Here is a 23,240-nt window from a genome sequence, read left to right as displayed (position 1 = left end):
CTCTGAACGCTTTCACAAAGTTGGAGCCATTGTCTGTAGTAGTGCATATAACTTTGTTGTGGATCCTGTACTGCACATGTACATCATGCAGTGCTTTTGAAAGGACATCGTATGTATGGCGCCCCTTCAGACGCTTACAAGCCAAGGCCCCGACCTCACATTTCAGAGTAGTTGGGTTGATCCAGTGGGCTGTTACCCCAAAGTAACTCTTCTTGCCATTGGTCCAACAATCTGCAGTGGTTTCTCTCATGTGGCATGCTCTCTTCTCAATTAATAATAATAATAATAATAATAATAATTCTGTCTCTCAGAGTCTTGGCACATATGATGGTGAGATCTTTGGGGAGTCCAATGCGAACCAGATTAATGAATGATGGTTTGTCCACAGTCTGAAGTGGTAATGTCTCCTCTACAACGAAATCAATGATTCTCCTGTCGAGATTGCTCTGGGTGACAGGCTCCCTGCCAGATCCCCACCTCTCAAGGGTTGTCTGCTGCTGCTTCAGCATTTTGGGAGGAGGGGTGTCATGCATTGGTTCAGGAAGGCCACGTCTCCTTGCCTTTATTGCTTCTTCAATTGCTCTCAGCTTCTCAGGGTGTGCCCTCTGAGGAAGAAGAACAAAGCATGAATCCAAGAAAAAATGGAAGAGGAACTTCACAATTTAAACATAAATAGACAATGGACACTCTTTGAGGACCAGCATGACAAAGGCTTACCTCAAAATGTTTCTTCACATTGGATGAGGAGGAAACAGCTGATCTCAGATTTTTGATCCTTGGAAGGCAGTAATTGCATCATACAACAGTTACATTTTTCCCACTCTGGCTCACAAATGTACAAGCTTTCTCAAAGCCAAACCATGGTACTTGCTGTTCTGCAGATGTGGCTGTGGGCAACTGGCACTGCTTCATGCCCTCCTCCTCCTCCTGCACAGGGCCTCCTTTCTGAACCTCACTTTCTAGTTTTGCCTCCTCAGGATCAACAAGCTGTGACTCAAGTGGCCGCACTAACTGACTGCTGCTCTCAGCAGCAAAACCTGCAACAGGCGTCTCTGTAATAAACAAGAGATAATGCTCCTATATGGGTGAACTTCAGCTGTGATGTGCCCCCATCTCTTCCCCATGCTGCAAGATCCCCCAGCCAGAGTGGAAGTAAGCAGGTCAATAGCACAATTAAAAGAGATCCTATTTGCATCATTTTTGCTCACTGAATAACCCTGCCTGGGCCAGTCTAACCTACTATCTCACAGGGTTGTTGTGAGAACAAAATGAGACTAGGGTTCAAATCCCCACATAGCCATGAAGTTCACTGGGTGACCTTGGGCCAGTCACTGCCTCTCAGCCTCATGAAAACCCTATTCATAGGGTCACCATAAGTTGGAATCAACTTGAAGGCGGTACATATATTTTTTATTTTGAATATGATGATTATGATAATAAATATGCAGCATTTCAAATTAATTCTGTATGAGAAGCATTCCATGCCAAGCTTGGAAAACCAAGGATGAGGTATAAAATGTAGACAAAAATACTTTTGACAAAATGCCCTTTATCTTTTATATCTATATCTATAATTAGCAATACAGCTGAATGATGTATGTAAAGTATTTTTCTTTCCCTTTTCTTTTTTATTAATATTTTAGTACTACTGCTAAAGTTCTGATGAAAGAATAAAGCATTCATTAGCCAAATTCAAATGATTAGAACATCACATAAATTCCACTGAAGTTGGAGTTTTTGCCATAGAAAATGAAAAAAACATATAACCTATGATAGCCCAATAGACAATCAGAACTAATATAAAACCCTATTGCTTCTCATTTGCAAATCTTGCAAGATCTAAGGTAACTGTAGATCATGTGAGTTCAGGTGATGCATGTTATGTACATTTGTATAGATATTAGCAGAGATTGTCAACAGTCTATCTGTCTCTGGGACTGGGAATCTCTCTCTTTCTCACAGAACATGAGTTTGAGAGCTGGGGGACTGAGAGGAGGAGCTGCAAGGACCCTACTTCTCACCTCATCTCTGCCAAGAACAAAAAAATCAGCCTTAAGCCATTTATTATACGCCTAATGATTTATTATTATTATTATTATTATTATTACTGAGACAGTTTTTGTCCCACATACAATTCAGTCTTGTGATTAAACAGGACAAAAATACAAATAAAAAGAAAGATGGAGTTCAAATAAATATACAATAAAAAGCTAGCTGGCATTTTAAAAGGCAGGAGTGCTCTATCTGGATAAATACAGCACACAGGTATGCATAGGAACAAGGGGGAGAGTTCAAAAGGGGGGGAAGGAAGAGAAGTAGGCTCAGAGCTTGGAAAAGTTACTTTTTTGAACTACAGCTCCCATCAGCGTAATCCAGTGGCCATGTTGCCTAGGGCTGATGGGAGTTGTAGTTCAAAAAAGTAACTTTTCCAAGCTCTGAGTAGGCCGAAGTTTCGGAAGTGCCTTGTGATTGATGGAGGGGGCAGCAGAGGCAAGGAAAGGCAGTGGGGGGGCAGAACGGTGCCACAGGGGGGCAGAATGGTGCCACGGGGACACACACACATACACACACACACATACACACAAATCATCGCCACTCACCTCCACAGCTCTTTGCCATTCTGCTGCTGCCTTCCTCCATTGTCCTTGCCCTGGCTTTTTCCTCCGGTGTCCATTTTGTCCTCTCAGATGCTAGCAGGCCCTGCCTATTCACCTCTTCCCTCGTGCATCCTAACACAGATCACGAGGGAAGAGAGAGTCTGCGCAGAGGTCCAATCAGTGTGAGGCACATGTCTTGTGTTAACCAATCACAGCCAGGAGCTGTCTTCCCCTTGTTCCCGCCCCCAAGTAACGTGCAACCTAACATGGAAACGTTAAAGTTGCAGCTGAAAAGTAGGGAAATTACTAGTCGTTCTGTTACTTGCCAAATGTAATGGAATTACCCACTCGTTATTTAAAATTGTAACTAATTACAAGTAACTCGTTAAAAATAACGAGTTACTTCCAAGCTCTGGGCTTCTCTCACAAGTCTCCTTCTTGTTCAAGCACTGAGTTTTGAGGGACTGCCTTTTCTTGGCAGTGTCTGGGTGGTGTGATACAGCTTCCACTTCCTGATTATTGATCCAACTGTGCTCACTGGGATATCCAAACACTTGGATATTATTTTGTACCATTTTCCTAATCTATACATTTGTATTACATTATCTCTAACTTCTGTAGAATGCTCTTTGGTCTTCGTTTTCCTTCAGATCCACAGCTTGACCAATGATCCCTCAACAGGTTTTATCCTGACAATGTGACAGCAACTTTAATGGTTCACAGGTCGAGGCCAATGGTAAGGTGACTGTGTCCTCGATAGGGCAATTTCTTTCATCTGTGTAAACTGGGAGCTTCCACAGCACAGGAGTTGAATACTTATGCAAGCAACATGTTTCAGTTTTTTATATTTCTTACAAACATTTCCCAACATAAAACTAATGTTACCTTACCATAATTGATTTTGAGTTTCAGTGTTTCAAAATAAAATACAGAATGAAATTACAATGTACCATTTGTAATTCAGTAATATGAGAGCATTGGTCTGGTGTCTGATTACTTTTGCAAGGCACTGTGTACTTTGTGATTTTCATGTTAGCTGCTTTGAGCATCATAAATGGAAAGGTAGGATACTCCTCATTACTACTACTACTACTACTACTACTACTACTAATTTGTTTATTTATTCCATTTATATACTGCTTATATTTAAATAAACTCTAAGTGGTGCGCAACATAAGTCAAAACGTCTTAAAACAGCAGATACAAGAAACCCCCACAATCAATAAAATACAATTAACTGAACAAAACATCTTCCTTAGTATCAATATTTATTTATTTATCATTTGATTTATATCCCGCCCTTCCTCCCAGCAGGAGCCCAACATATGGTATAAACACTGCATATAAAATTAAGTACAAGAAATACAAGAAAAAAAATATCAGACATACTAGACTAAACAAAATATTCCCTAGGCTTCAAGAAAAATAAAATGAAAATCAAGTTAAAAAAACAGGCTTATTTTTAAACATAGTAGATTAAACAAAATAAGCTCATTTCTTAATCACAATGTAATAAAAGGGGGCTGGCTCTTTTGTCTTGCTTTTTAACAGAATTTCATCTAACTACCATTGAAAATAGATATCATTTAGTTTACTCAAACACGCCCTTACAAGATACACACTCGTGTTCAAACATACCAACATTCTAAACCAACACACTCAAGCTTACTATATTAGCACACCTCAAATCACACTCTACAAGTACTCAATAAGTCAATCTCACATGCTAAGAACAGCACACTCATGCATCCACACCACACCATGAGAACCACTCAAATCTATATACATATAACCAAATAATGCACACATACACTCTGAATAAAATATGTATACCAAACACTCCCCCTTGTGTACTAATATTACTGTCACCGCCACCATAGTTACAATCCTGATATGAAAAGAATGGGAATCAGACACTTGTGACACTTCAAATGGCCGCCACCACCTGCTTAAAAACTCTCACAACCTAAAAAGGAATGTTTAAAAACCTATTCAGTCATTCAATTAATGCATGTTGGATGGCAGACTTTGTCCCCTGACTGGGGTGCCATATTGCCCGGTTAGCCGGGTTTTACCCAGATTCTAGCCATACTACCCAGTGCCCACTTAGCCCATTAGGTGGCCTGGGTTCCCAGCTTTTTTTTTTAAAAAAGCAAGTATCTAGCTCTTGTGGATTCTGAGATACAAGGCAAAAAGTGGAGGCAGTTTTCTGCCCATTTTGTGACTAATCAGCCTATTCCCTCCTTTCATTGTTGTTAGCCAATGAGGGACACCACAGCTTTGCTGGGAAAATCAATAATTTTAGCCTGCCTGCTACATATGCAGAATCTAGCCAATTTTTAAAAAACTGCACATGCTCACTTGATCAACACATGCAGTTCTGCCCCTTACCCATAGACTTTCCAGTTGTCTCAGCAAGGAGAAGCAGTCTTCATTTCAATTACCTCTGAGTCTCAGGGTATGTGTCTTAAGTGGTAAATGCAATGGGAAAGTCTGCCTGCCATCATGGAGAGTGGAATAAAGGGATTTTAATCCACCAGATGCTCCCTCCCTGAACAAATGCAAATATAAAAGCAACCCTCTCTGTAGAAAAGGATGAGGTATTAGTATTTGCATTTTTTGGCCCTGCCCCCACCCTGTTAAATGGTGGTTATTCGCAAATAAAGTTGCATTGGAATGCAGCCTCACTCACTCTGTTACCCAGCACAGCCTCTGTTCAGCAATTCAGAAAAGCCTAAAAAGTATTTTTTAATACATTTCCTTTTTCAAAATGACTGGTAGGCATCTCCCCACCAAAAATCACCCTACTTCATTTCCTCTCAAGGGACGGATGGATGGATGGATGTGTGTGCGCGCACGTACACACACACATGTATACATATATACATACATAGAGACTATATACATTCAGTGCAGTGAGGGATGGAACCTTTCCCCCTCTTAAAACCAGTAGGAATGGAACAATAAGCCCCATACTCACCAGCTTGGGAAAAGCTATTTGCTTACTATGTGATATATTTTGCTCTTGCTGCTACATGTCTGCCCCCTGGCAGTGGCTGAAATCCCTTATTTCTAATGCCAAATTAATAAATCAACCTTATAATTTAGTGCTGTAGAATGCACTCAGCACATACTTAGATATCAATTTTCTTTATTACTATTTCACATATTCAAAGTCCAATTCTTGTTTTTGCAAGGACTGGGGAGAATTTCCTTTATTTAAAATTTGAAATGAAAATGATTGGTTTGTAGTTTTCTTCTTTTATACAGCCAAATTTCAAAGATGATATATTTTGCTATGTAAACCACTTGGTGAACTTTTTGTTGAAAAGCAGTATATAAATATTTTTACTATTACTACTATTTTTGGCAGGACGCCATATACATTGTATGCTCGAAAAGCGGTGGAGTTCAGGCAAACCTTGCTGCACACCAAGGTTCTGTTCTTTCTAGTGGCATATTAAATTAAAGGTAGAATACATCATTTCTATTTAGTTGCTGATCTTCAATTTACTGCTCAGTAAGCATAAGTTTGGGAGTCTTCAGGTACTTCAGACTTATGCAGGAGTGTAGTTTGGTGTTGGAAAGGATTCTATGACAACACTGCTTGCTTTGAAGCTAATTAGATAAGATTACTGACTGAACTGATAATATTGAAACCTTTATTTCTATCTGTGTTACAGGTTGTAGCGTTCATTTCATAATTCCTAATTATTGCTAAGACAACCTCTCGGTCACAATATTGCTTTTAATTGACTGATTGTGTATTTTTTGTTTTGTTTTTGTAAGCTGCCCTGAGGGCAAGATATAAATGCAATAAATAAATATTCCAAAATGTTGGAAACTAGAGTCTAGGGATTTATGGCTGAAAACGTAAGTCCTTTTTTAAAAAAAGATTCCTCACATCCTCCCCCAGTTTTTGAAGGTAATTACTAGGCATAAAACCAAAATAACTGGACAACGCAACCATTAATATGCTTAATTTGCATAATTAACAAATGATTTGCATACTATGCTAATTAGCCTGCTCGGAATTGTGGAGCTGGAATATAGCAACCCTACCTCTGACCCATGCATGGTCATTGAATGTTTGAACATTATATATCCATAGGCGCTTTGCACAGGCATTCAGATCAGGGAGCAGAGATTGCCATTGATACACACTGTTCTGTCCTTGAGCAGGAGACCACCAGACACACTAAGAAACCTAACGGTGCTAATAAGGCCAGTGATACGGGGCTTTGAAAAGCTCAATGTGACCATCTTGCTCCACCCAGGTCTGAAGTTCAGATAAGGCCTTTTACACTTCTCAGCCCAGAGTATCCCTCTTTTTCCTGAAGAGTAGTGAGCTTAGTCCATGGTTTATAGCCTAGAATTTTGTCTCCTGTCCCTTAGTTCCATCCTGGTTCATTGCTTTCACTGTTAATTTGGCAATGGGAAGCCCCAGGATTTAAATCAAACTATGGCTTAATGTGAAGAAACAGCATGCTGCTCAAAGTTCCTGTGGCATTCCTGCTGCTGATGCACCACAGATTATACAAGCCAGAGTTTGGTTTGTCATATTGCCTGAACTGATCATTATGGTTTGTTTCCTGCAAGAAAACCATGAGCAATAAAAAAAGTTTGTTCTTGGTTTATTGCTTGTAATTTGTTTGGAGGAAACAGACCATGAGCCTGGGTTTGCATGACATAACAAACCAGATTCGTCTTCAGTTTCATCTCCAGTTCAGCAGCAGCAAAAGTGGGGGGAAAATGTCCCAGGTACTTTTGAACAGTGTGCACCAGCATGTTGCCCATTCATATTATACTACACCATAATTTGTTTTCAATTATGGTTTAATATGATGTGTGAACTGGGTCACTATGAGACAGATCTGAATTCTTAACTTTATGTTTCACTGGTTTCTTGTACCATAGAAGGAGTTGAGATTATCTATATGTTTTTGGGCTCTCATTCTCTCTATGTATTGAATATGTTTACAGTTTTATCATTGCCACAGCATGTTGTGATGACTGGTATAATCAGAGTTGGGTTTGCTTGTTTAAAGGATCAGATAAACTCATTGGGACAGGTCTTTCAGTGATTATTAGTCACAACAGCCAGAATAGTTAACTGTCAGATACTACAAATCAATATATAGATATTAGCATCTAGCCCTGCATTTAAATTTTTCTTGTACATCTCATTGACCAGTGCCAGGGACCAAACACTGAGTTTGATTGCCTTTGTTGTTATGAGTAACAAACAGATGGTGTGATGCCTCATTACAGGAAAATAATTCAAATATATTGGGTCAAACCATTAGCTACCAGGCTAAGTTCAAACTGCTGGTTTTGGTGTATTGAACACTATACAGCTTGGGACCAGGACCTGAAAGATCATCTTTCCTCTTATATACCCAGTCGGTCACTTCACTACGCAGGCAAGTGCCTCCTGGAAATACTATCTCATCAGGAAGTCCGTTCCACACAGTATAGGAATCAGACCTTTAGTGTTGTGGCACCTACCTTTTGCAATTCACTGCCCTTAAATATTAGCCAGGGGCTAATTCCAATGAGACAAAAGTCCCATTGTAGCACAAACAATATAATCTATGGCAATATTTTTACCACATAATTTCTTTCCTGGAATGCCTGCCTGCCTGGAATGCCTTTTAATGTGGCTGTTCCAAACCTCTTTACAGACTTGACTCTTCACTGCAGAGAGAGGTTTGGGAAATGAGTAAGAGTTAAGAAGATTATCTATCCTTTCCTGCCTATCCTGTGGGCTGCTGTGAACTCACTTTGACAGCCAACCCATTTCCAGTGAGTAATAACTGAGAGTTATAACTGACACAAATGGTTTGGTCTACTTTCACAGGCAGTAGCTTGGGAACAGCAGCAATTGAAGTCACACTTCCCAGTATGCGAATTCTCTTTTACCATTGTTGGGCAAGAAACAAACCATCATGCAAACAACAAGGTGCATAATTAGTGGGTTTAAGCAGTTTGAGCTGACCACATGGAACCACTGTTATTGCTTTTATGGATGTAAGGGAGTGAGGTCAGAGGTAAATGAAATGCAAATAGAAAAGAAAAACAAAAGACAGTGATGATTTCCTAAATGCAATACCATACCAACCATAACAAGATTCCTATGAGTAAGGCAGAAAACTCCACATCCTGCAACCAGTCAAGATTCCTAACCAAAAACCAAAACTAAAAAACCTGGCAGCCAGTCAGTCAAGGTCACAGAAATCCCCATGCAGCACAACCTGACTCGGGGGCTGCAGTTAGTGCAGAATGCTGTGACACTATTGCTGACATGAGTAAGACCCTGTCAGCACATAATGAGCTGGTAGCTGATTTGCTACCACGCCAAGTTCAAGATGTGCTTTCCATGTTACAGGTGCCACATCATACTTGTTCTCCTCTTGTAAGAAATTGATCCTTTTCTGTGGTAGTACCTACACTTTGTAACTCCCTGCCTATTGATATTAGATAGGCACCTTCATTGTAATCTTTTTGACATTTGCTAAAAAACATTTTTTGTTTAGGAAAGCCTACCCAGGCATATAAAAGCTATTATGCTTTTTATCTGTTTTTAATTCATTGTTGGTTTCATTATTTTGAATGTTTTTAAATACCTGTTTTTAACTTTTCACCTCAGTAATTTTGTTTTAATTCCTTCTGTAAAAAGCTTTGAGGTTTTTTACAATAAAGTATGACATAAATGTTGTAAGTAAAATACATAAATAAATTTCAGAATCACTGTGTCCCTTGGGTCTATTTCCTCATACAGGAACAAAGGAATCTGCTTTATACTGAGTCAGACCATTTGATACTATCTAGCTCAGTACTGATGACATGGACTAACATTGGCTGTTCAGGCAATAGTCTTTTCCAGATATTGGATTTTGGACCTTTGTATGCAAAGCATGTGCCTTGCCACTGAGCTACAGCCTTTCCACTGTGTAAAAAGTATCTTTTAAAACTGCTCTTTTCAATTCACTAATGAATGCACAACATACCTAGGGCAGTTTCACACCATGCATTTAAATCACATTCAACCAGAGCTTGGAAAAGTTACTTTTTTGAACTACAACTCCCATCAGCCCAATCCAGTGGCCATGCTGGCTGGGGCTGATGGGAGTTGTAGTTCAAAAAAGTAACTTTTCCAAGCTCTGCATTCAACATACATTTGAAGCACCTGAATCCCACCATAGAATCATAGGAGGATGGTGGGAACTATAACTGTGAGGGGAAAATGACACTTCCCAGGATTCTTTGCAGGAAGTAATGTGCTTTAAATGTGAGTTGGACGTGCTTTAAATGTATTATGCGGATCTGCATTTCTTCATAAACTTTGCCTGCATATAAATCATTTTAATTATTTTTAAAAATGGAAATCAGCTACAAAGTTTACTTGGTGAGCATGGGCTACTCACCATCTCTCTGCCTAAGCTGCCCCTCAGGGTAAAAGCAACAGAGGGGGACCATGACCACCCCAAGCAAGAAGGGCACACTTAAAAAGTAGAGGAAATAATTGTGTACAACCATAGTGCGAAATCAGATACATGTCGAGACATAGTATGAAGACATTTTTATATAAGCATGCATATCAAAGATGTTTATTATTTATCCAATCTGGAAAGATATTTATAGTACAATCCTATGCATGTTTACTCAGAAGCAAGTCTGAATGTATTCAGTGTTTTCAAATAAGGAAGCATGCACAGGACTGCAACCTCAAATGATAAGGAGCATCACTCAATCAGCTCAAAATTCAGAATCATGCCACTTTAAGCTGTTTTAAATGGCTTTATTTCTTCTTGTGAGCTGCCTTGGTTTCCAACCCTACCTCACAGGGTTGTTGGAAAGATTCCATATACGCACACACTGGAGATGTAAAATACATACACCCTATATAATAGTTTATTGTCAAAACCAGTTGGTCATTGCAGAACTTTTTTTAAAAAAATCAGTATTAGTTTCCTACCAAATTACCCTTTGGGTGAAGGGCGGATAATAAATTCTAATTCTAATAATAATGCTAAGTAAGCCCTGACTAGTTTAAGGGGGGGGAAGGATAGGAGGGGGCCGACAAAGATTTACAACACAATCCTTTGCTGTGTTAACTCAAAAGTTCCATTAATTTACAGCACAATCCTAAACACGTCTACTCAAAAGTAAGTCCTACTGAATTCAATGGGATTTACTCCCAGGTTTGTGGAATTAGCGCTTTATTCCCAGAAAAGTGGATAATGGATTAAAATTTCATATTGGAAAGGTTTTCAAAACAGGCTATGAATTAGACAAATAAACTGCCCACTTCAATAGCCTGGTAACATTTAAACTTGTTTGACTCCTTATACTTAGAAAATATAACATATTGACTCAACTTCTGATGTGCAGACAAACAGGAAAAGGAAACTGTTTTCAAGATTTGCAATGGGCTCTAGCTCTTGTCTGGTGGTCAGCAAATCTCTTTTCAATCACAACCCTTTCTTCACTTACTGGCTAAAAACCCTATAAGCATGGGGATTAGAGCAGCCAACTTCTAATGGAAGTTGCAGGGGGGCGGCTGACATTTCGGTGTATATCTCTTGAACCAGACCACCTAGAAACTTGATTTGAAAAAAAAAAAGGTTAAGAGATTAAGGTGACTCACCAAGAGACCTAGAGAGGATCCCCCAAAACCGGTATCTCCGGGTGAAACCTGGAGATCTGGCAACCCTATCTGTGTACCATATTTCACTTCATATCCAGCAGGATGACCAGAAATGGATGGTTTTTGAGATAGAACTAAGCCTCCCAGGAGAAATTCTTTATGTATACAGAATGGTGAATAGCAGATACAACAACCAACAAGAGCAGATAAAATTACCTATAAGGATGATACGTAACAGACTGGCTAAAACAAAAGACAAAAATGAGTACTGCATGCATTTATTTTCTTTATATCCTTTGCTTTTAATAGATCCATTGCAGAATTCTTAGTAAATATGGAGAAAAATATTTATGGAAAACTTAAAATGAGTGCAGCTATAGATTTCATAGACATGAAGTCGACTTATGGTGACCCTATGAATAGGGTTTTCATGGTAAGCAGTATTCAAAGGTGGTTTACCATTGCGTTCCTCTGAGGCTGAGAGGCAGTGACTGGCCCAAGGTCACCCAGTGAGCTTCATGGCTGTGTGGGGATTCGAACCCTGGTCTCCCAGGTTGTAGTCCAACACTCTAATCACTACACCACACAGGCTCCCTTCATAGACATACTTCTGTTTATTTTCAAAATGTGTGTATTTAAACTGGAATAATTTTGAAAGACGGACTCTAGGCTTCCTTTTGCTTTTTCTAATTTAAAAACTAGGCACAATTTACAATAAAATAAGTGAAACAAAGGGTGTTTGGGCTCATTTGGCATGCAGTCAACTTTATTTTATCTAACAACCCCTACCATAACACATAATAGTTCTCTGATTTGGGGGAGCGGTTGGGTGGACATAAAATCAGTGGATTAAAATGCATATCACAGAAATAGATATGCCTATGAACTATTAACATTGGTGTACCAAATGAAAAAGAGAAATCAAATATATTTTACAGCCATAGTTTCTCTTCCAAAGCCAACACCATTATAATGAACAGAATTTCAAACTGCTTTATGGTTGTCTCTTTTAGTCAGTGGCAGTGTGTAGGCACAAGGGCAGGTAGGGTTTGAAAAAATGTTTCTAATATGGAAGTTTACCCAAGGATTCCACCAGTCCAGCACCCATTTCTTTCTCAGAAGTTTATTGTCTAGCAGTGTTGGTTTTCCATATAAATCTTTTTGATGGCTGAGAGAAGAACCCATCAACAAAGAGAAAGAAAGGCAGATTCTCCTTGACTCATTTCTTCCATCATTTGTCTGAGAAAGTCCTGCCTTTATTAGTTTGTCTGCCATGTGTCATTCTTGTATGGAGCATATATCATTTCTACTCCTGTGAGGGAGCAAAGATGTGATAAGGTAAGAGAAATGAAGCTTTGAGTTATCTTTTTAATCCGCATACCTGGGATTACTTTCAAAGTGTGTGTTTTCTCTTATATCAAAGGATGTTGCATTTACCTTGGAATACAACAATTTTTGAAAAACATTTTTTGCAAAAAGTTAATACCGTATATTCCGGCGTATAAGATGACTTTTTAACCCAGGAAAATCTTCTCAAAAGTCGGGGGTCGTCTTATACGCCGGGTGTCGTCTTATAGGGCGGATGCTGAAACTTCCGAGCCGCACTGGAGAATCTGCGGTCGCCGCATATGGTGGGGGGAGCTCAAAAACGGCCACGGCCACATCCCCGCCGTATGCGGCGACCGTATGAAAGCAAGCCGGCTGGCTGGGTGCTGGCCTCGAGCTGGGGGGTGACACTCACCCCACCTCACGCGAAGGCAACCCTGTTGCTACCAAGCACCCCCAATACTATCGCCCCCAATACTAAGACTCACAGGTAGCTGCAGCCTCCGACAGCAGGGCGGGGTGCCGTAGGGAGCGCACCTCTGTCTCCTCGGGGGGGGAGTCGTTCGCTGTCCTCCCCAGGTCCGGCAAGCTTGTAGAGAAGGGCTCGCTCAGGCAAGGCAAGCGCGCACGCTCCCGCGTCTATCGCCTCCCTATTTTGACAAGGACGAGCCCAGCGTAAGTGCGCACCCACCGGCCTGAGGCAAGGAGGCGGGAGGAGAGGGATGAGCATGGAGAAGGCCCTCTCCCTCCGAGACAGCACGGGCGCTGTGCCCTCCTTAAGCTGGCAGATTTCTTCCACTCCGTCTGACAAGGCGCGTTCCCTCTCAGACCATCACAGCACGCTTCCTTTAAATCAGGTTGTGATCCAGTAGTGTATTAGTACTGTATATTCCGGCGTATAAGACAACTTTTTAACCCAGGAAAATCTTCTCAAAAGTTGGGGGTCGTCTTATACGCCCAGTCGTCTTATACGCTGGAATATATGGTAGTGAGAGAGGTAGGGGAAAAGAGAGGTTGCAAAGGGAAGAGAGGAGAGCAAAATACAGATAATTCCACACATAGCCTCACAATGTATTCAAAATCTGCCAAGTAGAATAATGAATGTGCAATAAATTTAATTCAGTCTATTCCAATGAGACAAAAGTCCCATTGCAGCACAAACAATATAATCTATGGCATTATTTTTACCACATAATTTCTTGGGCATTCTTTTTCATAAATAACAGATTAATACATTTCTTCTACTAAAAGCAGTTTGGCTAATGGGCTATCATTTTGAGGAAAACATTAACAAGCTAATTTTGGGGTTTTGAAATGTATTTCAGGGGAAAAAATCTGGATTTCAGGCCATCCCCTGAAATGTTCTAACTTATCATGAGGATAGGTTAAGAAATCAGAACCAGTACTTTGCTATATTATTGTCTGCCTGCCTGAAACAGATGAAAGTTTGATTTAATAATGACAGCACTGCATGACAGCCAAGTAAATCCTCATTTAGATGGAAATGCAAGTATCATCCAAGCAAATACAGCATTAGAGCATTTGTACAGAAATGACGCCCTGCTTGCCGCGTAGCTGACAGGCTGGGCACAATTGCAGGTTGGGACGAAGCTGCTGCCTCCATCTTGAATGAAGGCAAAGTCGCACGTCGCATCTATGATGCGAGCGTGATGCAGCAGACCTTAGGGGCGGAGCTGCTGTGCTTATTTAAGCCCAGCCACCCCTCCTACCTTCCTCCTGCAGCTGCGATGCCCACCCTGCCCTCCCTCTTTTATGGTGTGCCTAGGGGTCGCTTCGGGACTGAGTAGGAATTTTTATCCTGCCCACCCTTGTTGGTGGGCAGGTTTTTTGCCTGCTCCACACTATGGGAGGAGGAGGGAATCAGGTTATGGGGTGTTGTTATTAATAGGTGGTTTTGGCTAATTGGCTACTTGACATTAAGAAAGGTTAATGCCCTCTCAGGGCAATTCATTATAGCACTGGTAGTGGAAAGGTGCAGGAAGGGAATAGTTAAAGACAGCTAGGTGGCCCCCTTAGGTATCTTTGGAGGTAATTGGTGGTTCTGGAGGCCTGTCTGTCACGGCTGTGCGGCTCGAGGACAGGATATGGGCTGCCTTTGGGGCCAACTCATCTCATCTACCCAGGGGTTATTCGGCCCCGGGTGCGGATGATGTGGGAAGGCCCCCCTACTCACCTACAAGGTGTGGTCAGGGTAAGGGGTAAGCAGATGGGCTTGCCCTTACCCCAACAGGGGCTGGTCGCCCAAGAGCTGTTTGGCAAGCTACTTGCTCATAGATAGTCCCGCACCTAGGCTTCCCTCTGCAGGTCACTTTAAATTGGGTTTTTTCTTGCTGTAATTTAATAAAGTGGCCATTGTTCAACCCAAGCTAATGTATCTGTGTTTTATTTCGTCCCTTAACTGCAATTAAAATACATTTTGAACATGACAATGAAGCAGGAGAGTTTCTTCACATCTAGGGTTGCCAGGTCTCCGGTTTTCACCCAGAGACTCCAGTTTTTGGGAGTCCTCTCTGGGCAAGTCACCTTAATCTCCGCTTAGCTTTCATTTTTTAAAAAATTCATGTTTCTAGGTGGCCTGCTATAAGAGATATATACCAAAATGGCAGGCCCCTCCCCACAACTTCTGTAAGAAGTCAATGATGCAAGAACTGATGATGCACCTTGTTGTTTGCATAAAGGAATTCACATACTGGGAAGTGTGGCTTCAATTGCTGTTGTTCCCTAGCTAATGCCTGTGAAGGTAGAGCAAACCATTTGTGTTTTCTCTCTGTCAATTATTACTCACTGGAATTGGGTTGGCTGTCAGTTTATAGCAGCCCACAGGATAGACAGGAAACTCAACTCTTACTCATTTCCCAAACCTCTCTCTGCAGTGAAGCATCAACTTTGTAAATAAGTTTGGAACAGCCACGTTAAAAGACAGGCAGGGCATTCCAGGCAGGGGGTTGCCAACCCTTCTTTGATATCTATATCTTTGCAGAGGATCCCTAGTCAAGCCTTACTAACAGCACAATCCTAGCCATATCTACACAGAAGTAAGTCCTGTTGAGTTCTGTGGGGCTTAGTCCCTTAGTGTGTTTAGAATTGCAACTTTCAGGGGCATCCATCTTTACTCCTGAGTGCTTCCATCTAACATCTCTGCAACACTAGGCTCCCTTCTTCCTACAATGACCTTCTGGTGACTGGGCTGGCCTGAGAGTACTTAAACCCTTCTTGACAGAAGCAAGTAGGCTAGATTAAATTTTCCCTACCCAGGCTCCCTAAACAGGTGAGAAGGAATGATCCTGTCACTTCAGCTGGACCTGGAAACACCCTCATTTAGCTAAGATTTCTATTTTCATTTCCAATCAGAGAATTTTTTGTTTGTTTGAGTGGTATCCTCCAAGCAACTGTAGTTGATGTTTAACATATCATGCTTAATGACATCACCTGAGCCCTGCCCTGTGACATCACTAGGGTCCACCCCTGAAATCTCAGGGTTTGGGATGCTTCTGACCTAGCAACTCTATCCACAGCTGATGCTAAGCTGAGCCCCACTCTAATCAGCAAGCGGACACATGATGGAATGTAAGGAATCAGTAGTACATTTAATTCCTAGAAAAGAATCTATTAATGTTATTTTAGGAAGCTGTCACTTAGTGCCTTATGGAGACAAAATCCAACTTCTGGCACAATGTTCCTGCCAATTAAAAGCCATGTTGTGCCAAAACTATAACATGCACCATTTCAAAGCATAACTGCGTCTTTTAAACACAGTAAATGGGTGTAATCATTTTCAATTATTTTTTCTAATCACTCTTGTTTCCTGGTAAGAGAAAATGAGATTACTAAAAATAGATTTGAAATAATTATTTTGACATGTCCATGCTCCCTTCAGAAGTTCTTGGTTTTTTAAGTCGATGTTGGTGTAAAAATAGATAATATATAAAAAGATGTGCATTCTTCATCTTCACTGAGAGCCAAGGTTTAGAGCTAAGCTGCCATTCAAGCCATTATCCCTATTAGCCTATCCCTCTCTGCCTACTTGCTACTATCTGCTTCACCAGCTCTCCTTCCTCTGGCTGGGGAAAGTTAACAGAGAACTATGTAGTTTAATGCCTGTCATAACTCTGCATCTTAGGTATGTCTTTATGTTGTTTATGTCTATCTATAACCTTAATAACTTCCTCTTACATGCACTCTTGGGATGGAAAGATCTGGTCAATATTGCTTCTCTCAGTTCCTCATTTTTCCCATCTTAAATTCATTTCTCCATATTTCTGCAGCAATTTGTGTTTTATTTTTATTTTTTTAAAAATCCTCATGAAAACTCTCCAGCACCTTTAGTGTGAATTTCTCCTAATAAACATATTTTTGTAGGCTGTTGTGACTAATGTACACATTTTTCAAGCAATATTTCCTCATTTAATGCATTTTATGTTATTTTCACTCATATTTTCATTTTTATGCACCCTTTCCCCTAATACATCCATTTTTGTAAACATTGTTGGTGAACTGCATCACAAAATTCAAATAAGTGCAAATTTAGAAGGACAGGTATGTTTTGATTCTCATATTGTTTTGGAAAGTGCAGATTTGATAGATTTGTCTTGAAACATGAACTGAATTGAATTTCTCTCTAATTTCTAATATGTTCCCATTCATTTTTCTGAAATATTTGAAACTGAGCAGAGCTTGAAGCATATGGTGCTAGATAGAAGTGTTCTGCAGTGGCTGAGAAAGTCAGTTTTAGGTTGGGCAGTACTAGGCTCAAATATTTTATCAGCTATTGACTTGTTAGCTATCCTTAGACATATGGGGATGTTAATATGAATAATACTTAAAGGGTTGTTGATTATTGAGGTCTGATTAGACAGTTGGTGACACCCATATAACAACTTTCTGTTAAGTATATCAAGCAGAAAGCCAGCCAAAAAGATGGGCAGACTGTTAGACAGCCAGCATAGGAGGATGGGGAAACTGCAGAAAAGCTGAATGAATGATTTTATTTTATTCATTTATAAAAGTATTTATATTCTGCCCTCTCAGGATGATGTCCAGCAATATAAAAACATAAAAATAGTTAAAAACAGTATAAAACAATAATTAAAATGACTGGTTACTCAATAAAATTTTAAATAACTGCACAGGCCTTTTGGTATAAAGAAGTCTTTCAAGAGATGCCTGAAAGACAAAAACCACTCCTAGCCACTGAGGCCACCTAGGCCTCAAGTGACAAAGATAACACAAGTAGCACCTTGTATTACACACTTTCAAGGGGAATGCTACCCCATCTAGAGCAGGTTGATCAACCAATTTCCAGATCTCGGAACCTCCAACTTGTCTGGATTCAGCTTCAACTAAGTCCTAGTCAGAGTAGATCCATTGACAGTAATAAAACTAAACTAGTAATGTCAATTAATTTCAATGGGTCTAATCTGAGTAGGACTAGCACTGAATCCCATCCAGAGTAATTTTGATATGTTCTGTAATCATATCTGTTTTGCATAGTTCTAACCAATGCATTCGTGATTACAGGTAACTAATAAGGTAAGATTAAAAAAAAACATGAAACTTAGAACTGCAACAAATGTATTGATCAGCAGATTCCATTTGGCCCCAATATTTTCCTTTGGTCTTGTTTTGCTATATGTTCAACTAAGCCTACCTTCTTCAAGGTTTCCATTCATGGTTTGTGTTTTTCCTTGCAGATTACCAAAGTATATTATACAGTCACGAGAGTGGCTGTATACTATAGCCAGCGGGGATTTTTCACATTCCGCAATGTTAAATTGAAAATACCCTCCATGCCATTCTGATGCTTCCCATAAGCTTATTTCAAAACAAAACCTTACATAATTTATAGTCCTGAACTCAGAAATGCTTGCTTAACAACCCTGTCAATTTTCATGGCAATACACAAAACAGTCAGAGAGAAAAGTGTAAAGAGAGAGAGAAAAACCTCAGAGCCCTTTTGGACTTTTTTCTCTGTTCTCATAATCTGTTGAAATTCATTAAAAATCAGCCATGTTCACAGAGTACCTGTAATCCTAATACTGACATTGCCCCATACTCTGACCTTCATCTGCTGCAGTTTAAAAGTTTAAACAATGCCTGGCTGATTTTTAATTAATAAATTTTGGCTGGGACCCAATGATAGCGTGGAGCATGCTCAGTAAGAACCAACTGTCAGAGTTCTAAAAGCCTCACAGCTGCTGGGCTTGCCTAATCAGAGGGCCACACCCACACCAGACTTTGCTTTCATGTGAGACAGTCATGGCTTCCCTCAAAGAATCCTGGGAAGTGTAGTTTGTGAAGGGTGCTAAGAGACTCCTATTCCCCTAAGAGAATGGTTTAACAGTCAGCCACTCTGATTGAAGGTCTGTGAGGGGAACAGGGCGTCTCCTAGCAACTCTCAGCACCCTTCACTAACTACACTTCCCAGGATTCTTTGAGAGAAGCCATGACTGTCCACAGTGAAATAAAGGCCTGGTGTGGATGTGGCCAGGGAAAGCTTTGGTTTAAATTTGGGTGGGAGGCTACATATGTCTGCTGTAGAATAAAAAGGTGGGGGAAAGCCTGAAAAAGAATGATTCTGTTTACACAGTTTTCCTTTTGGAAAGGAAAGGGGCTTCCCTTCTGCCCATTGCGCACCCACCCAATCTCCTCCCCTCCCACTCCCTGCCCCTTCCCTGGGTCAGTGTTGGACTACGACCTGGGAGACCAGGATTCGAATCCCCACACAGCCATGAAGCTGACTGGGTGACCTTGGGCCAGTCACTGCCTCTTAGCCCCAGAGGAAGGCAATGATGAAATCACCTCTGAATACCATTTACCATGAAAACCCTATTCAAAGGGTCGCCATAGGTGGGGATTGACTTGAAGGCAGTCCATTTCCATTTTCAAACATGACTGCATAGAAATAAATCCCACTGAACTCAAAAAATATGCAAATGATCAAACCCACCCTCCCTTCTCTTTTCTCCTATCTCCTCCTCTTGCCCCTTCCCTCCCCCTTCCTTTGCCCCTCACTTTCACAGTCCAATTCACTTGCTGTGTAGTTTGAAAGAATTTGGTAACATGTGCCTCTGAGCATATGGTGAGTGGTGGCAACACCTGCAATCAGCCCAAATAATAGAAAGAAGACATGTGCTGTGCTGATCTTGTTTTAGCAGGGAGGAAGCAACATTATTAAGACAGTTGATATAGTTCAGATGGTCACTTTGAATATGTCTGATTTCCTTTGCAATTTTAGTGAAGTTTCCTATAGGAAATCATTTTCTTTGTTTCTATTTCTGTGAATATGTGAAGTACAGCAACTCTTTGCAAAATTTAGACTAAAAAAACTCCAAACATTGTAGAATAATGGCACTGACTTCTGCAGAATAGTCTCCAGTGGACCTCAGGAGTGTCTCAATTTGCACAAGATAAAACAGTGGGAGGTGAAATATATTCTAGCAAAATGCTAGGTGTGCTCTATGTTTTTAATTGACTGTGCCCACCTTGCCTTAAATGAAGTGGTTTAAACATAGCAGGCCGAAAATATGCATCCTCTTTTTTCCAACAGCTAGAGTCATTGCTGAAGTAGCAACATATTGGAATCAGTCTGATTTTTCATCAAACTGCAGGTCCAAATTCCACTGTTAATGCACCCAAAATAGAAATAGAACATAACCTCCAATTTGAAACACAAAAGGCTGTCTTCACCATCATATGACACTGACTAATAAAAAGGCTTTGAAATTAATAAAAATAAATTTGACACAGATTTCACAGATGAATAATGAGGGAAATAAAATTTTCTAGTGTAGATTCTCTGTAGAAACATTAATAACACAGGAAAGAAGCAAAGTAAGAAGAACACCAGCAAACATACAAAAATATAATTCTCTATCTTTGGAGATGGCAAGTGTTGCCACCACTCACCATATGCTCAGAGGCACATGTTACCAAATTCTTCCAAGCTATACAGGAAGTGGATTGGACTGTGAAAGACACCCAAATTGTGTTTGCATTTTGACCAATTTGTAGGGCAGTCCAATATCTCAGAGAGGAGTTCAGGTCTCCTGCTCCCCTGGTGCATTCACTATAGCTGCCCAATTTCCCTGCTTTTTAAAGTTTGATAGAATAGCTGTGGGCTATAAGTATGTTCTTAAACCGCAAGGTTTTTTGCCTATTAGTGAATTAATTTGTATGTGTGTTTATTAAATCTTAATATGTTCCATAACTGCATCAGGCTTCTGGGTTGTACTATGATTTAATAAATGTGTGCTGATGTGCATCAATAGTTAGTAAGAAAAAATGAAAACTGAAACAGTAAAATGGGCATGTGCAATTGTCTAACTAAATCTGGAAATGAAATTTGAATAAATGGTGAATGATACATTGATGTCACTCAATAAACAAGATTAAGTTTTTTAGAACCTCCAAATCTGTGAAGAACCTCAGATGGAAAAATATTTGTAAGTGTTCATAGGAAACAGAATGGAACCAGACTGCTGGCACTTAAAATTAAAAAGGTGGCAGAGCAGCTTTTAAACTGACTGAGGGGGGAAACCCGACAGGAGCTGAGAAAGGTCTGGTTCGGAATAAACCTCCCCCCTGGGATAAAAACCAAAGAAATGATGAAATTTTAAAAGGGGTAGGCCTAGAAGTAGGCATTGTGAGAGCAGGGGCACAGGATATAAATTCAGAAGAGCAAAATTACCACAGGCCTAACCACAAGTGCCAAAGACACTTGAAGAGAGACACTGCTTACAAGTGCCTGTACGCTAATGCTAGGAGCCTGCGAACCAAGATGGGAGAACTGGAGTGCTTGGTCTTAGAGGAGAGCATTGATATAGTGAGCATAACGGAGACCTGGTGGAATGGAGAAAACCAGTGGGATACGGTTATCCCTGGATATAAACTATATCGGAAGGACAGGGAAGGACGTATTGGTGGCGGAGTCGCTCTATACGTGAAAGAAGGCATTGAATCCAGCAAGCTCGAAACCCCAAAAGAGGCAGACTCCTCCACAGAATCGTTGTGGGTGGTGATACCATGCCCCAGGAGGGACTTAATACTGGGAACGATCTATCGTCCCCCTGATCAAAATGCTCAGGGAGGCCTGGAGATGAGATATGAAATTGAGGAAGCATCCAAACTAGGAAATGTGGTAGTAATGGGTGACTTCAACTACCCGGACATAGACTGGCTGCATATGTGTTCCAGTCATGACAAAGAAGCAAAGTTTCTAGATATTCTAAATGACTATTCCCTAGACCAGTTGGTCATGGAACCGACCAGAGGGACGGCAACCCTGGACTTAATCCTCAGTGGGGACCGGGACCTGGTGCAAGATGTAAGTGTTGTTGAACCGATTGGGAGCAGTGACCACAGTGCTATTAAATTAAACATACATGTAACTGGCCAATTGCCACGAAAATCCAACACGGTCACATTTGACTTCAAAAGAGGAAACTTCACAAAAATGAGGGGATTGGTAAAAAGAAAGCTGAAAAACAAAGTCCAGAGGGTCACATTACTCAAAAATGCTTGGAAGTTGTTTAAAAACACTATATTAGAAGCTCAACTGGAGTGCATACCGCAGACCAGAAAAGGTACCGCCAGGGCCAAGAAGATGCCAGCATGGTTAACGAGCAAAGTCAAGGAAGCTCTTAGAGGCAAAAAGTCTTCCTTCAAAAAATGGAAGTCTTGTCCAAATGAAGAAAATAAAAAAGAACACAAACTCTGGCAAAAGAAATGCAAGAAGTCAATAAGGGATGCTAAAAAAGAATTTGAGGAGCACATTGCTAAGAACATAAAAACCAACAACAAAAAAGTCTATAAATACATTCAAAGCAGGAGACCATCTAGGGAGACAATTGGACCCTTGGATGATAAGGGAGTCAAAGGTGTACTAAAGAACGATAAGGAGATTGCAGAGAAGCTAAATGAATTCTTTGCATCTGTCTTCACAGTGGAAGATATAGGGCAGATCCCTGAACCTGAACTAACATTTGCAGGAAGGGATTCTGAGGAACTGAGATAAATAGTGGTAACGAGAGAGGAAGTTCTAAGCTTAATGGACAATATAAAAATTGACAAATCACCGGGCCCGGATGGCATCCACCCGAGAGTTCTCAAAGAACTCAAATGTGAAATTGCTGATCTGCTAACTAAAATATGTAACTTGTCCCTTGGGTCCTCCTCCGTGCCTGAGGACTGGAAAGTGGCAAATGTAACGCCAATCTTCAAAAAGGGATCCAGAGGGGATCCCGGAAATTACAGGCCAGTTAGCTTAACTTCTGTCCCTGGAAAACTGGTAGAAAATATTATTAAAGCTAGATTAACTAAGCACATAGAAGAACAAGCCTTGCTGAAGCAGAGCCAGCATGGCTTCTGCAAGGGAAAGTCCTGTCTCAGTAACCTATTAGAATTCTTTGAGAGTGTCAACAAGCATATAGATAGAGGTGATCCAGTGGACATAGTGTACTTAGACTTTCAAAAAGCGTTTGACAAGGTACCTCACCAAAGGCTTCTGAGGAAGCTTAGCAGTCATGGAATAAGAGGAGAGGTCCTCTTGTGGATAAGAAATTGGTTAAGAAGCAGAAAGCAGAGAGTAGGAATAAACGGACAGTTCTCCCAATGGAGGGCTGTAGAAAGTGGAGTCCCTCAAGGATCGG

This window comes from Rhineura floridana, chromosome 9, assembly GCF_030035675.1.
Source record: "Rhineura floridana isolate rRhiFlo1 chromosome 9, rRhiFlo1.hap2, whole genome shotgun sequence".
NCBI classification, from domain to species: Eukaryota; Metazoa; Chordata; class Lepidosauria; order Squamata; family Rhineuridae; genus Rhineura; species Rhineura floridana.
Note: the sequence above shows the minus strand (reverse complement) of the source record.